Source organism: Rhinopithecus roxellana, chromosome 13 (assembly GCF_007565055.1).
Source record: "Rhinopithecus roxellana isolate Shanxi Qingling chromosome 13, ASM756505v1, whole genome shotgun sequence".
Taxonomy (NCBI): Eukaryota; Metazoa; Chordata; class Mammalia; order Primates; family Cercopithecidae; genus Rhinopithecus; species Rhinopithecus roxellana.
Window position 1 is genome coordinate 117,929,205 of NC_044561.1, and position 13,848 is coordinate 117,943,052.

The following is a 13,848-nucleotide window of genomic DNA, read 5'->3' on the forward strand; positions in this document are numbered from 1 at the left end:
ACAGGCCTCTGTCCTGCCTGGGAAGCTGCTGTGTACTAGAAGGGTACTAAGGTTCTAAGTGGAAGATCCTTTAGGGCACATAAGCAGTTAGATTGAGGGCCCTTCACATGTTAGCATAAGGTGGCCAGTCTCTTATTAGAAGCCCTAAATCAATCCTAGGTAGTTCATTCAATTTATTTAAAGAGGCCTCCTGTCTTTGACTGTGGTTCTACAAAGCTTTTGGGCCCTCTGTGTGCTGCAGGTATGGGATAGAGGAGCTGGTGGCACAGGACCTTCAGTGGATCCCTTCATTTTTTGGCCCTTCTGAATCTTCTCCACGCCTGCTGTCTTCAGGTCCAGAGCCTCCCTGGGGTCCCACACGTTTCCTTGTCTCTCGTTTCCAATGGTGTTTTCTTGTCCTTGTGCTCCAGACTTCAGTTTCTGTCGTCATACCTCTCTGATCTGAACTTTTTCTATCTTCTGGAAATTATTTGAAATGAAATCCCTTGTTCTCCAGTGATCCTTCTTTCAGCAAGAAGGCCCAATTTGTAGTTCAGAAGACATGGTGCTTTTTACAAAAAGTATGTTATTGTTTTACCATAAACTGGACTAAGTAGAGTGTGTGTGTGTTTAGAAAATATTTATCGAGTTTCCTATTTTATGGCAGGCACTCTTCTAGGCACTTGGGATAGATGTATTCAGTGAACCAGGGAGACATACTGTTGACCTTGTGGAGTTTACAGTCTGATGGGGAAACACATGGACCATGTACTTATAAATATATTAAGGGTTATGAGAAGAGACATGGGGGTACCATGAGACCATTACAGCAGGGGGAGCTAACATGGCTCAGAGAAAAGGGCGCCCTAGGGAAGTGACATTTAATCTGAAATCTGATGGCTGAGTAGGAGTTAACCAAATAAGAAGGAAGAGCCCTTCAAATTTGTATTTCAAAGTGCAGTAGCAAGTGAGAGTCTCAGACCAATAGAGAGTAGCAAGTGAGAGTCTCAAACCTTCTCCTGTTGGAGCACCAGGCTGTACTACCTCAGGATAGTCCCTTGCCTTCTCTGGATCTGGCATTCCTCACCCCTAAAATGAGGAGACCACATGCTCCTTTCAGTTGCAAAAATCAGTGAGTCCAAGACTGTTTAAAGTTAAGGTCACTGTTGAAGTGAAGGTCCGTCTATCCCAAAACAGCTGTAGTTGGAAACTTATCTCAAGCTAGTGGGAAGTGGTTTGAAAAAAGGCAGGGAGGGGACAGTGTGATATCCTGTGAACCGGTCCAGTTTCTAGCCACATAATCACTGGGGTCAGGCTTCTCTTCTTCCAGCTCTTCTTCAGACACACCAAATCAGCAGTCCAAAGGGGACCACAAAGTGGATCCTCAGGACATCGAACCCTGAAGAAAAAGCAGCCATGTGTACTCCAAAACCAAAAAAAAATACGTCCAGCAATGTCTTAGTCATCTTTTGTGGGTTTGATTCCCCGCCCCTCAAAAATGACTTAAGTTTCTGAATTCAAAACAGTGTGTGTGTGTGTGTGTGTGTGTGTGTGTGTGTGTGTTTGTGTTTGTGTGTTTTGAGACAGATTATTATTCTGTCACCCAGGCTGGAATGCTGTGGCATGATCTCAGCTCGGCAACCTCTGCCTCCAGGTTCAAGCAATTCTCCTGCCTCAGCCTCATGAGTAGGTAGGAGCCTTCTGAGTAGCTGGGACTACAGGTGTGCACCACCACACCCAGCTAATTTTTTTGTGTTTTTTAGTAGAGATGGCATTTCACCGTGTTGACCAGGCTGGTCTCGAACTCCTGACCTCAAGTGACCTGCCCACCTCAGCCTCCCAAAGTGCTGGGATTACAGGTGTCAGCCACCACGCTTGACCAAGAACATTGTTTTAAGTGTAAGTGTGGTTCCTTCTCTGGGGCCTTACGCTAGGATTGTGGTGAGATGACGTGTTGTTCTTCCTTTTTTCCTGTTCTTCTGTATTTTCTTATCTTTTTACAATAAGCAATTATGATTATAGTTGGAAAGAAAACAAAATCTACTTTTATTCATAAATCTCAATCAATATGCTTCTCAATTAATTGTGTAGAGAAAACATGGACCTTCTAACTACTTGGCATAGTGAATAAGTGAGTTGGAAATGGTATGGCAGCTGAAACCCGCCTTTGATAGGGTGATGAGCAATTGCACTGTACAGCAGCTGTGTGGACTAGAAAGTGGGTAGTGGTGGCCAGCATTTCTTTATTCATATACTCCTTCAACAGATATCCGTCAGTTGCTAGCTGATGTAGTTGGAATGTTTAACGATATTGATGGATATCTGTTGGATGTCATGTTGAAATGGGAACCCCAGTGTTGGAAGTGGGGCCTGGTGGGAGGTGTGTGGGTTATGGGTACGGATCTCATGAATGGCGTGATCCCCTCCCCGTTGTAATGAGTGAGTTCTTGTTCGGTTAGTTCAGGTGAGAACTGGTTATTTTTTAATTAAAAAAAAAATTTATTGGCCAGGCGTGGTGGCTCACGCCTGTAATCCCAGAACCTTGGGAGGCCCAGGCGGGCGGATCATGAGGTCAGGAGATCGAGACCATCCTGGTTAACAAAATGAAACCCCGTCTCTACTAAACATACAAAAAATATAACCGGGCATGGTGGCGGGCGCCTGTAGTCCCAGTTAGTTGGGAGGCTGAGGCAGGAGAATGGCGTGAACCAGGGAGGTGGAGCTTGCAGTGAGCCAAGATGGCGCCACTGCACTCCAGCCTGGCAACAGAGCGAGACCCCATCTCAAAAAAAAAAAAAAAAAAGCATGGAACTGCATGTGTGCACTACCACGCCCAGCTGATTTTTGTATTTTTAGTAGAGATGGTGTTTCACCATGTTGGCCAGGCTGGTCTTGAACTCCTGACCTCAGGTGATCTGCCTGCTTCGGCCTCCCAAAGTGCTGGGATTACAGGTGTGACCCACCGTGCCTGGCCCTGGTTGTTTAAAAAGAGCCTGGCACTTCTCCCTCTCACACTTGCTCCCTCTCTTGCCATGTGACATTCCGGCTCTCCTTTCCCTCTACCATGTCTAAAAGCTTCCTAAGGCCTCACCAGAAGCAGATGCTGGTGCCATGCTTGTTATACATTCTGTAGAACCGTGAGCCAAATAAACCTATTTTCTTCATAAATTGTTCAGCCTCAGGTATTCCTTTATAGCAATGCAAAACGGACTAACACTGCCCCGACAAATTAATCAATCTGTGTCTGTGATTTTCTCATGTGTCAGGCAGGGATAATAATTATACCTACCTCATAGAGATCCTTATGGGATTAAATTAGGTAATTTATATAAAGCAGTTAGAATACAACCGGACACACCTGTAATCACAACACTTTGGGAGGCCAACGCAGGCAGATCACTTGAGATCAGGAGTTCAAAACCAATCTGGGCATATGGCGAGACCCCCGTCTCTACAACATAAATAAAATAAACAGAATATTACCTGGTATGTGGTAAATATCCAATAATAGTTTTGGGGTTTGTTTATGGATTTCCTTATTTTAGTAAGTATCTCATACTATGTACAAAATACTGCTAAATTAGACACCGATCTTTTCCTTAAGCAGTTAGAATTCTGGCAGAGAAAAAAGACCTGCCCCCAAATAAATATGTGTCAACAGAGAAAAGGGTGTGTTTCTTAAGAAACAAAGTACTAAGGAAATTCAGAGGAAGGAGAGACCCCTTCTAAACTGGGGGTAGAGGGTGGAATTAAACAGCCAAAGTTTCCTTCATCCTCAAAGGAGCTGATACTACTGTCTGAAAAATAGCCAAGCTTCCTGAAGGGAAGCCCTTTAAGAGGTGGTAGTGCAAGGGGGTTTGTGGATTCAGGACTGGCCCCACACAGTCCCTAGTTAGAGTACAGGCTCTGCCCCTTGCTCCCGTGAGCCTTTGAGCAGATTGGTCTGCTCACCATGCATCTGTTGCTACAGCTGTAAGATGTGAATATTAATAATGTCTCCTGTACCTTATTGTGAGGATGACATTAAGTGGTGTTTACAGAGTGCTCAAGTGCACATCGTGGCCCCCGCCCACATAAGTATGTCCAGTATTGTCAGTTAAAGAAGAAATGAATGTGTCAGTGTTGCTTTGGTTCTGTCTTCCGGGATTCTGTCACAGACATAGAATTACTCAGTTCACAAGGGAAGTGATACAAAGTACATGTTGTTGAAGAAAATGATGTTGTTTTTATGAATGGGCTCCTTACTATTATTTTTGTTCAAGTAACAAAACATGATTCAAAGCACCCATCTCAAGAGCCCAGCCTCATTTCCTGACGCCTACTCAGGCTTCTGGAATAAAGGCTCAGCCAAACAATGGCCCCGACCTCCAGTCTCTCCAAACTGAGTGCTGCTGCTGAGAACAGGCCTGACAGCTCTGGGTGGGCTTTTGTTCGTTACTCATCCCGACATTCTGGAGAAATACAGGACCCTCTTTATTTAAAATGACTTTATTTCATTGTCACATCACCATTAGGGCAAAGGATGATGAAACGGTCAGAATTAGACAAGAAGTATTCAAGTATTTTTCAATGTATAGTATGTGCCAGGCACATAACCAACACAAGAACCTTGGAGAGTAAGGCTATTATTCTTCTCATTTTACACTGGGAAACCAAGGCACAGCAAGAAGGTCTAGTGTCCAGAAGGAAGCCCAGATCTCTCCGAGCTGTGAGCGACTGCTCTCTGTGGGTTACCAGGATGGTGTTTTGTTTTGTTTTGTTTTGTTTTGTTTTGTTTTGTTTTTAAAGACGGAGTCTCACTCTGTCACCCAAGCTGGAGTGCAGTGGTGCAATCTTGGCTCACTGCAACCTCCGCCTCCCATGTTCAAGCAATTCTTCTGCCTCAGCCTCCCAAGTAGCTGGGACTACAGGCACACACCACCACGCCTAACAAATTTTTTTTGTATTTTAGTAGAAACGGGGTTTCACTGTGTTGCCCAAGCTGCTCTTAAACTCCTGAGCTCAGGCAGTCCACCCGCCTGGGCCTCCCAAAGTGCTAGGATTACAGGCATGAGCCACCACGCCCAGCCAGGCTGGTGTGGTTTTTATTCCACAGCAGTCCTATGTCACATTGTTGAAAAGCCTTCAGATTGGCAAACTCCCTCCTAATATAGCCTGTTTTCTTGGGTGTTTTTTGATAAGCATCTATGTTTTCTGAGAACTAGTAAAAATTCTCATTAAATCATAAACTACCACAGCCTCTTCCCCACTTATAGAGAGCTGCTTTCCCAGTAGAGCTCCGGTCCTACCTTCCCATCACTATCGAAGTGGCATTGAAACATATCAGATCTGCTCCTTTTGAGAGAGTTAGTTGAAGCCCAGTCTTGCTTCAGGCCACATAGGATTTGGGTAGCAAAGCAAGGAAAGCAGCCTCTCCGAGCTAGTGGCCTGAGTGTTTCCTTTCCCAGGCTGGCTGCAGCAACCATTTTGAGAAATGGCATTGGCATTGTCATGTGTGTGGCATGTGTGCTGACCTAGTTAGGAGTTGAGGCTTCATTTCTAATTCTGTCCCTTTCGTTTTGAGCTGTGTGACCTTGGGCATGTCACCTGACTTCTCTGTGTATGTCTTCTTATCCAGGAAGGAGAGGTTGATAATGTAGCCTCATAGCATTTATCTCACTCTCCTAAGGATGTTGTGAGAATCAAATGAGATTATGTACAACGAGAGCAAACATTGATTCAATACTTACTATGTACCAAATACTTTCAATTTCCTCACGTGTTTTTTAATTCTCACAATCCTAAAACAGAGACATTAGTATCCCACTTGACAGTTAAAAAAACTGAAGTTCAGAGAAATTAAGTCACACAGGACTCAGATCCACATCTGTGGCTCCCAAATGATGTTCCTAACCACTATGCATGACACCTTGCTTCCCATTGTACACAAAAATAGAGAGGTGTTCTTTGTCTTTCCCATCAAGCATTCTCCAAATGCAAGAAATGATCTCTCATAACCACTGCTGTTCCATGTTGGTCCCTAAGGACACTTACAGTCTCTTACTTGTTTGTCTTGTCTTGTAGTTTATGCTGCTGCTTTTCATGTCCCTAAGGACTTGTTCAGTGAATTATTTTGGTTTTACTCCCAGAGAATCTGTTCATCTCCTTCATAAAGGGGGTAAAGGTGCCCAGCTGAGCCTGGCATCTTGGGCAGTGGCCTCTGACTTCTCCGGGGTTCTTCCTTCCCTCAAGCATGTAGTTGGGTAGCTTGTAGTAAAATGCTCTATAATGCATTTGTTGAAAAGCTCCCCAGTCACTGATTTTTAGTCATTGCATCTCAGAAGTGGAAAGCACCAAAGCCAGCATTTTGTTGATAGGGAAACTGAGGTCCAGAGAGGGATGTAACTTGCTTGAAGTCATTCATTCAGTTGAAGGCCTGACCAAGACCGGAACCCAGTTCCCCAGGGGACAGACCAGTGCTGTTTCCAAGCCTTCCCCGTGGGCACACATCACCTACCCTACCTGAAGGACAAACTTATGTACTGTGCCCAGCATGTACCTAGGAGACTTGGGAGAAATTAAACAACTTGGAAAATTGGGCAGGAAGAAGGAGATGGGTGTGGGGTGGGGTGAAGATCTCCACCTTAACTAGTATATTATATACCAAAGAAAGGAATTAAACACACGGGAAAGCAGACAACCCACTAAGAAGCAAAGGAATTTACCCAGGAACCCTGGCTCAGTGAGTGGATAGGAAACCTTTTGTCACTAAAGCTGCGGGGTTGAAAATTGAAGGAAGGATGTTAGGCGAGCGTGGTGGCCTGGGATGCAGTTACAGCCCCCTGGCTCATTGTCCAAAGGAAATGGATCTCTCCCGTGGACAGAGAGGTGGAAACTGAGTGAGTGAGTTGTGTGGTTGACATCATCAGACTGAGCATTGGATTACAACAAATGGGGACTTACTTGGCCCGAGACATGGGAAACACCCACTAAAACCTCAAAGTGCTTTTCATTTAGGAGACACGGGGAAGAGACAGAGAGCGGGGTGAAGTGAGAATCCTGCCTGCACCACAGGTCTGGACTGCTAACCTTGAATCCTGGTATCATAAATTCTGCCTCCGCTTCTGACTGAGGACCGCTGGATTTTGAGGAAACTTTTGCTCTTGTAAGTAGAACTTTACTCTCTTCCCCTGCCCACCATCCCCAGGGAGAAGCAGAGCTTGGAGGCAGAGCTCTCTGGAGAGCTTGCTTTCCAGCCTGTTGGCCACAAAATGTCTATTTTTATATAATGATATATGTGAGCTTGCTCTGAAAATTATGGCCTTGTCTGAAACTGCCTAAGGCTAGTCAGGAGCCTCAAGTCTCACAGATGGGCTCCATTCAGATGCTGTTTCATTTTTACCCAAAGAACTTTGACAGAGTATTCAGAGCTTTAAAAACAGCTCCTTGCTCCAAATGTAGGTGAAGAAATAAATCTTCCCTAAGAAATTGGTGTTTGTAAAACCGTTACTTTTTTTCTGATTACAAAGGTGGTATAATAATTTTTAAACATTCTAGAAAGAAAAGTCTCCGAAAGTAGTGAAAATTCCCTCTTATCTTCCCCCACAGGAATATGATTGTTGTGTTAAATTTCAGTTACAGATACGGTCAGACTTCATGAATTTTATCACATATAAACCCAGTGCTACAGCAGCTGTGTGGAAAACTCCAAGATGGAAAGGGGTTGGAAATCTTTAACCTTGGGTTTGCGATCTTTTTATCGCTTCCTTTTAAAAATGTGCTGTTTATGCCTAGAATATACACAGGACATGTAAGCCCGTAGCGTTTTATTTGTTGGTATCTGTTTTCAGGGTTTGAAACTAAGCAAGCTACTCTGTAGAGAGGAAAACCCAGGTCCCTTACTTGGTGGGTCCCTGAACGGAGGATTCCTAGGTGGCTTGAGATGGCTTGCAGTGTGTGGGAGCCCACCTCCCCCGTTAGCAGGTTAAGTATATTTGAAAAGTTACAGCTAACAGGGAAAGATTTCAGCTTAAACAAAAAGCTACCATATGTTAGAAGGGTCACCCAAGGAAACTGTCACTTTGGGCAAGTGTTTCACACTCTCTGGGTCTTGTTTCTTCATTTGTACCTAATGAGGGGACAAAACTAGATGATCTCTGTATTTCCAAATTCAGTATGAAACAAACTGTCCATATTTCTTTTCCCTTTGTGTTGGGCCCTTATGGCTTTAGGAGCAAAGTATCCTAGGTTTTCGGTTTCCCAGAGGAGCTAAAACCGGGTGCCTGGAGGACAGTTAAAAGAAGACATGAAACAGGCAACATTAAGTTACTTCTGAGTTTTTATGGGTCTTTTTCAGGTTAGGTGTTCTTGAAGAAAGAGAAAGAAAAAGTCTCAGTGGTATGTGTATGTGCACACGCATACACAAGCACGTACACTTGGGGAGAGAGGAAAGAAGGAATTGACATTATTGAGTATCTCTTAAGCACTAGGCCCTATGTTATGCTCAACCCTTTACAGAGCACTAGATGGTCAGTACTACTCCCTCTCGTCACTGACTGAGGGCAACCTTATAGGCTCTCATATTATCCTGAACTTATAGGCTCTCATATTATCCTGAACCCCTTCATGTTTAACTAAACTGTATTTACATAATTACTGGCATAACTTCAATTCCGCGTGTCTCCACTAGACCATCTGCACCCTCTCTGCGTGTCTGTCTAGCCCATCACTATGCCCCACTGCCTAGTAGAAAGCCTGGCACGTAGGTACAAAGGAGACATGACGTAATTTAAATTTAAAGCCCACCATCCTAGTTCCTAGTTTGGCAAGAGAGGGAGAAGAAGGGGGAAAATCCCTCTATTTGCCCCTCTTTCATCATTTAACATGATGCCTCTCCTGCTGCAAGGGAAGGATACCCACAGCCAGAGTGCAAAAAAAAAAAAAGCAAAAGACATCAGATCTTGAATTTTGAGTTTCCAAGGTGCCAGGTCTTAACAAATTAAGGTTTTTTTTTTTTTTTTCTTGCTTTCTTTCTCTGTCTCTCTCTCTTTTTTTTTTTTTTTTTTTTTTTTTTATCTTTAAGGACATCAGAGACCTAATCCTCAGGAAGTTGTGGTATTTAGAAACTATTTGTTTGAATTAAGGTTTTAGTTAACAGGAGGGGTCTCAAAGGCCCTTGGCACTTATTTTCTTTTTGAGATGGAGTCTCACGCTGTCTCTCAGGCTGGAGTGCAGTGGCACAATCTCGGCTCACTGCAACCTCCGCTTCCCGTTTTTGTTCAAGTGATTCTCCTGCCTCAGCCTCTCGAGTAGCTGGGTTTACAGGCGTCTGCCACCACGCCTGGCTAAGTTTCGTATTTGTAGTAGAGATGGTGTCCCTTGGCACTTCTTAAAGCTGCAGTCTTCCCCAGCATTTCATCCCGTCGAAGGTGGACTGTTGCTGCCATGGACCCACCCATGGGCATGGGCAGTGGGAAGGCCAGGGCCCCCTCTGCTTCATCCCAGCCCCCCCAGGATCTTGAGATTTGGGGTAATCAAAAAAGGCATCCTTTTTCCTAAGGTAGTGGTGAGGAGGTGATATTCTGGAAGGAGGGTACCTAGATTTTGTGGTCCCTGCCAGGAAGTGGAGAGTGGAAATACGGAATGCCTCACACTCCTCAACTAGGCCTTCATGTACCAGATGAGGGTGGCTTTCAGTTCTTGTTTTGTGTGTCAAAGTTGCTCCTGTTATCAGTGTGTGTTTCCTGATCTGCCCCACCGCAGTCACTCTGGGCAGTGAGTTTAGGGCATCTTGGGAGTGGAGGTAGGTTGTGGAAAAGACATATCCAGAGATCTTACTTGGCTTTTGTATCTTCCTGAAATAAATGTCATACACAGGGCTGGGCATCTTGGATATGCTGACTTCTGTTAATCTTCACAGCAATGATGTGAGGCAGAGATCATCTCCATTGTACACATGAGAAAGGCACAGAGAGGTGCAGTGGATTGCCCAGAGTCTCACAGCTGGCAGGGGATAGAGCTTGAGTTCCCAATGAGAGCTGGCTATCCCCGAAGTCCTTGAATATTTCACCATACTGCAGTGCCTTTTTCATGTCACCTCCCTAGATTTCAGTCACTCCATCTGTTAAATGGTGATGAGTGAACTTGAGTCAGAAGTCAGAGTAGTGTTTTGGTTTTAATTTGAATGCCTTTAGGCAGGTGTGTTCTCCAGTTCATTACCATTTGTGCATTCCCCTGCCCCATCACTTGTGCCCTCTAGTCTCCTCCCTGGCCCCTGGCCCCTGTGGGAATTTGCAACCCTGCATCTGGTTGGTGTCCACCATCTCTTTCAGTTTAGACAATTTAGAGTTTGGTGAGAAATTGGAAAGGGATAGCAGGTAAGAGCTCTGCTTTCACCACCTCCTAGCCGGGAGATCCTAGACTGATCACTTCACCTTACAGAACCTACTTCTCTTTCTGGCAAGTGGGGGGTCACAGTCATACTGACCTCAAAGGGGTACCATGTGGATGAAATGAGATAGGGCTCATAAAGCACTTAGTTGGTACAAAAATACATGCTTAGGATTAGCTGCTCTCAATTTCCAGAAAGAGAATGTCAGCCAGTGTACACAGGCATCTGCCCCCTCAGACATAGGATGGCATTTGCATGAGGAACTGGAAGTTATCTTTGAACTCATCATTTTGAAACCCCTGTGATGGACCCTGGAGCTGCCATGTTGGCTCTTCAAACATTATTTCCTGTCACCCAGTCAAGTGGTGCTGAACCTCACATCAGGCAGCCAGTGCTGAGGCCAAAAGCAGAAGTGGGTGCTGTTCTCTTGGGACCAGAGGACCCTGGCCCAGCCACTTAAGGAAGAAGCTGGTAGCATGTGCTGGGTGTGACAGACAAGAAGCTGAACTGGCCCAATTAACTCTGCCAAGTGCTTTCACGAAGGGCCAGAAGGAATTCCTAAGTGGAGACTGAGGTGGAAAATCTCAAGTTCTGGGAAACAGGTTATTAATCATGACCCTAGGCTGAGCTCACTACCTCCTGGAAATCCTTCAGAAATGCCTTAGGAAAACTTGGAGCACTGCTCCTTCAAAGAGTGGTTTCTTTGGAAGTTGCCGTCGGCACCTATGCTGACTGATTATGAATTGCAGATTAGAACACATAGTGCATCCGCTCTTACTGGAGGAAGCCCCTTTTCCTAAAAAGTCTCTTTAATCTTTCAAGAAATTACACGTTTTAGCTTGGCTCTTCAGAACTGAATAATGGCCCTTCATGGCACTGAAGAAAGTATTTGGTGTATTCTTACTATGTCCCAGGGACCTAGGCCAGTTTTAGTACTGTTTTAGTACTTTATCAGTGTGGCCTTTAACATTCCATAAATGTACGTTGAGAGCCTGTTAGTACTAAGCACTGGGCTAGAGGACCAGGGTAAAGACACTGCCTCTGGTCTTGTGGAATTCTCTGTCCATCAAGGGAAGATAGGCAGAGGAGTGAATAATTTTAATGGCATGTGAAAAGTACTGCAAAAGAAATATGCACAAGTGCTCTAAAATGCCAGACACTGGATCAGCATCTTGTGTAGGTCCTGATCTTGCACTGGGTTGATTCCTTCTGCTCTCTCCCTACAGTTCCTGACTCTGGGAGCTTTGCCAGCATTTGCATTAGGGAGCAACTGAGAGCTGCCCCTGCTGAAGCACTCATTTCTGGCACCTTCCTATCCCCTGTGGCTTCAGAGGAAAGAACACTTCCTCACAAAATGTATGGGCCCCACCTGAGAGGGCCCTGAATCTGAAGTCCAAAGTTGTAGTAAGGAAACAGAGGGATGGGTGACTTTTGTAGTCTAAAATCACCACTGATTTTCCGTTGGTTTGTTTTTATAACATTTATTGTGGATTTTTTTTTCTGATTGCAAAATTAGAATATGTTTAAGGGAAGAAAAGCTAGATAGTACAGAAAAACACACTTAAAATAAATCATCACTCAGTGATTTCACTTCTCTGTTTTTGAATAAGGGCCTGTCTCCCAATCCCCCCACCCACACCGCTGTATTTCAAGTTTAGCTCTAATTTTAATTTCTCCCTGGGCAGAGTCTCATGTTTGTTTGCATATCTCAAAGGTGCTTGTGTTCTGGGCTCTAGTCACTACTATCTGCAGTTGGTTAGAGCCTGCGGCCGTCATTTGTACTTTCCTGTGCGTGTGCATGGATTCATCTACTGCCGAGAACCCTTTATGTGTTAGGCATCCTGCAAGGTGCTATGGGGAATGTCACGGTATATAAGACTTTGAGGTTGCTCACAGCCGGACAGGAAAAAAAGACTCAGATAACATGAACACATTGTGAAAATGCCCCAAGATGGGGACAGAGTCCTGTAGAAAGCCTAAGAAATTGGAGGAGCAGTAGCGTTTGAGCTGAGCCTTCAATAAATTTTTCACGTATTTAGCCAGTATTTGTTGAGAACCTAATACCCGCCAGGCACTGAGCAAGGTGATAGGTGGATGATGTTAAATAAAACAGGCATGGCCTTTACCTGCATGAAGTTACAAGTACAACTGGTGGCTTTAAGAAGTCAATAAGCAGGGGGAGAGAAAGAGGAGAGTGTGGCTGAGGTCTTCCTTGAAACGGTGGTATTGAAACTGAGAAGAGGGCTGGGCGCGGTGGCTCATGCCTGTAATCCCAACACTTTGAGAGGTCGAGGCGGGTGGATCACCTGAGGTCAGGATTTCAAGATCAGCCTGGGCAACATGGTGAAACCCCGTCTCTACTAAAAAAAATACAAAAATTAGCCTGGTGCGGTGGCATGTGCCTGTAGTCCCAGCTACTTGGGAGGCTGAGGCAGGAGAATCGCTTAAACTCGGGAGGCAGAGGTTGCAGTGAGCCAAGATCGTGCCATTGCACTCCAGCCTGGGTGACACAGTGAGGCTCCATTTCAAAAAAAAAAAAAAAAACTGAGAAGAGGAGTCAGTTATACCAAGAGTAAAGGAGGGAGAGGGAGTAAAGAAGGGTGCTGGATTATTCCTTCCTTTGCTCATTATTGATTCTAAAAATCTCACTTATTTTCTGTATTCAGTTTCCTTTCTATTGGAGAGTATTCTTGGGGCCTGTGAATGGTAAACTTGCCCAGTCTTTGTTTGAAAATATCTTTTGCCCTCACACTTGATATGTTAGCTAGATGTAGAATTTTTTGCATAGCATGTGTAATGAATGTGAAAGTTACACATGCCTCTTTAAAAGTTTTACATGCCTCTTTAAAAGTTTTCAATCAAAACAGAAATAGATAATGTACAAAGTGAAAGTCTTTCATTTATTTTCTCATAGTTTCTCAAAAGAGATGAATTTTTTTCGAAAGAGAGAAATTTCCCAGGGGGAACCACTGGTTGCGGTTTGCTCTTTTCTATGTATACTGAAAATTGTTTAAAGTGTAAAGTATGTATACTTTTTAAAAATGTGCATGTACACAAATGCTGTACTTTTTTCTTTTTTCTAAACATAAATAATCACGTTCACATTTGAGCTGGACACAGTAGTTCACACCTGTAATCTCAGCTACTCAGGAGGCTGAGGGTGGATGACTGCTTGAGGCCAGGAGTTTAAGGCTACAGTGAGCTATGATCGCACTAGTATACTCCAGCCTGGGGACAGAGTGAGACCTTGTCTCTTAAAATTTAAAAAAATGTAGGCCCGGTGCAGTGGCTCAAGCCTGTAATCCCAGAACTTTGGGAGGCCGAGACGGGCGGATCACGAGGTCAGGAGATCGAGACCATCCTGGCTAACACAGTGAAACCCCGTCTCTACTAAAAAATACAAAAAACTAGCCGGGCGAGGTGGCGGGCGTCTATAGTCCCAGCTACTCGGGAGGCTGAGGCAGGAGAATGGCGTAAACCCAGGAGGCGGAACTTGGCAG

The 13,848-nt window shown here is 44.6% G+C and overlaps 1 protein-coding gene across 6 annotated transcripts in view; it reads left to right on the plus strand.

Annotated features, from left to right (window-relative positions):
* The window catches only part of PKIG (cAMP-dependent protein kinase inhibitor gamma), a 94,779-nt gene that overhangs the window by 50,700 nt on the left and 30,231 nt on the right, over window positions 1-13,848 (plus strand). For 3 of the 6 annotated variants that reach the window (XR_004052635.1, XR_004052636.1, XM_010384271.2), the window contains exon 2: window positions 6,976-7,123. The exons of 2 other annotated variants lie outside the window; for them this stretch is intronic. The gene's annotated coding sequence lies outside the window, so the exon portion shown is untranslated. Of the gene's footprint in view, window positions 1-1,855; window positions 1,879-6,975; window positions 7,124-13,848 lie in introns of those variants that run through there. One more of the 6 variants, XR_004052637.1, reaches the window with a different exon arrangement.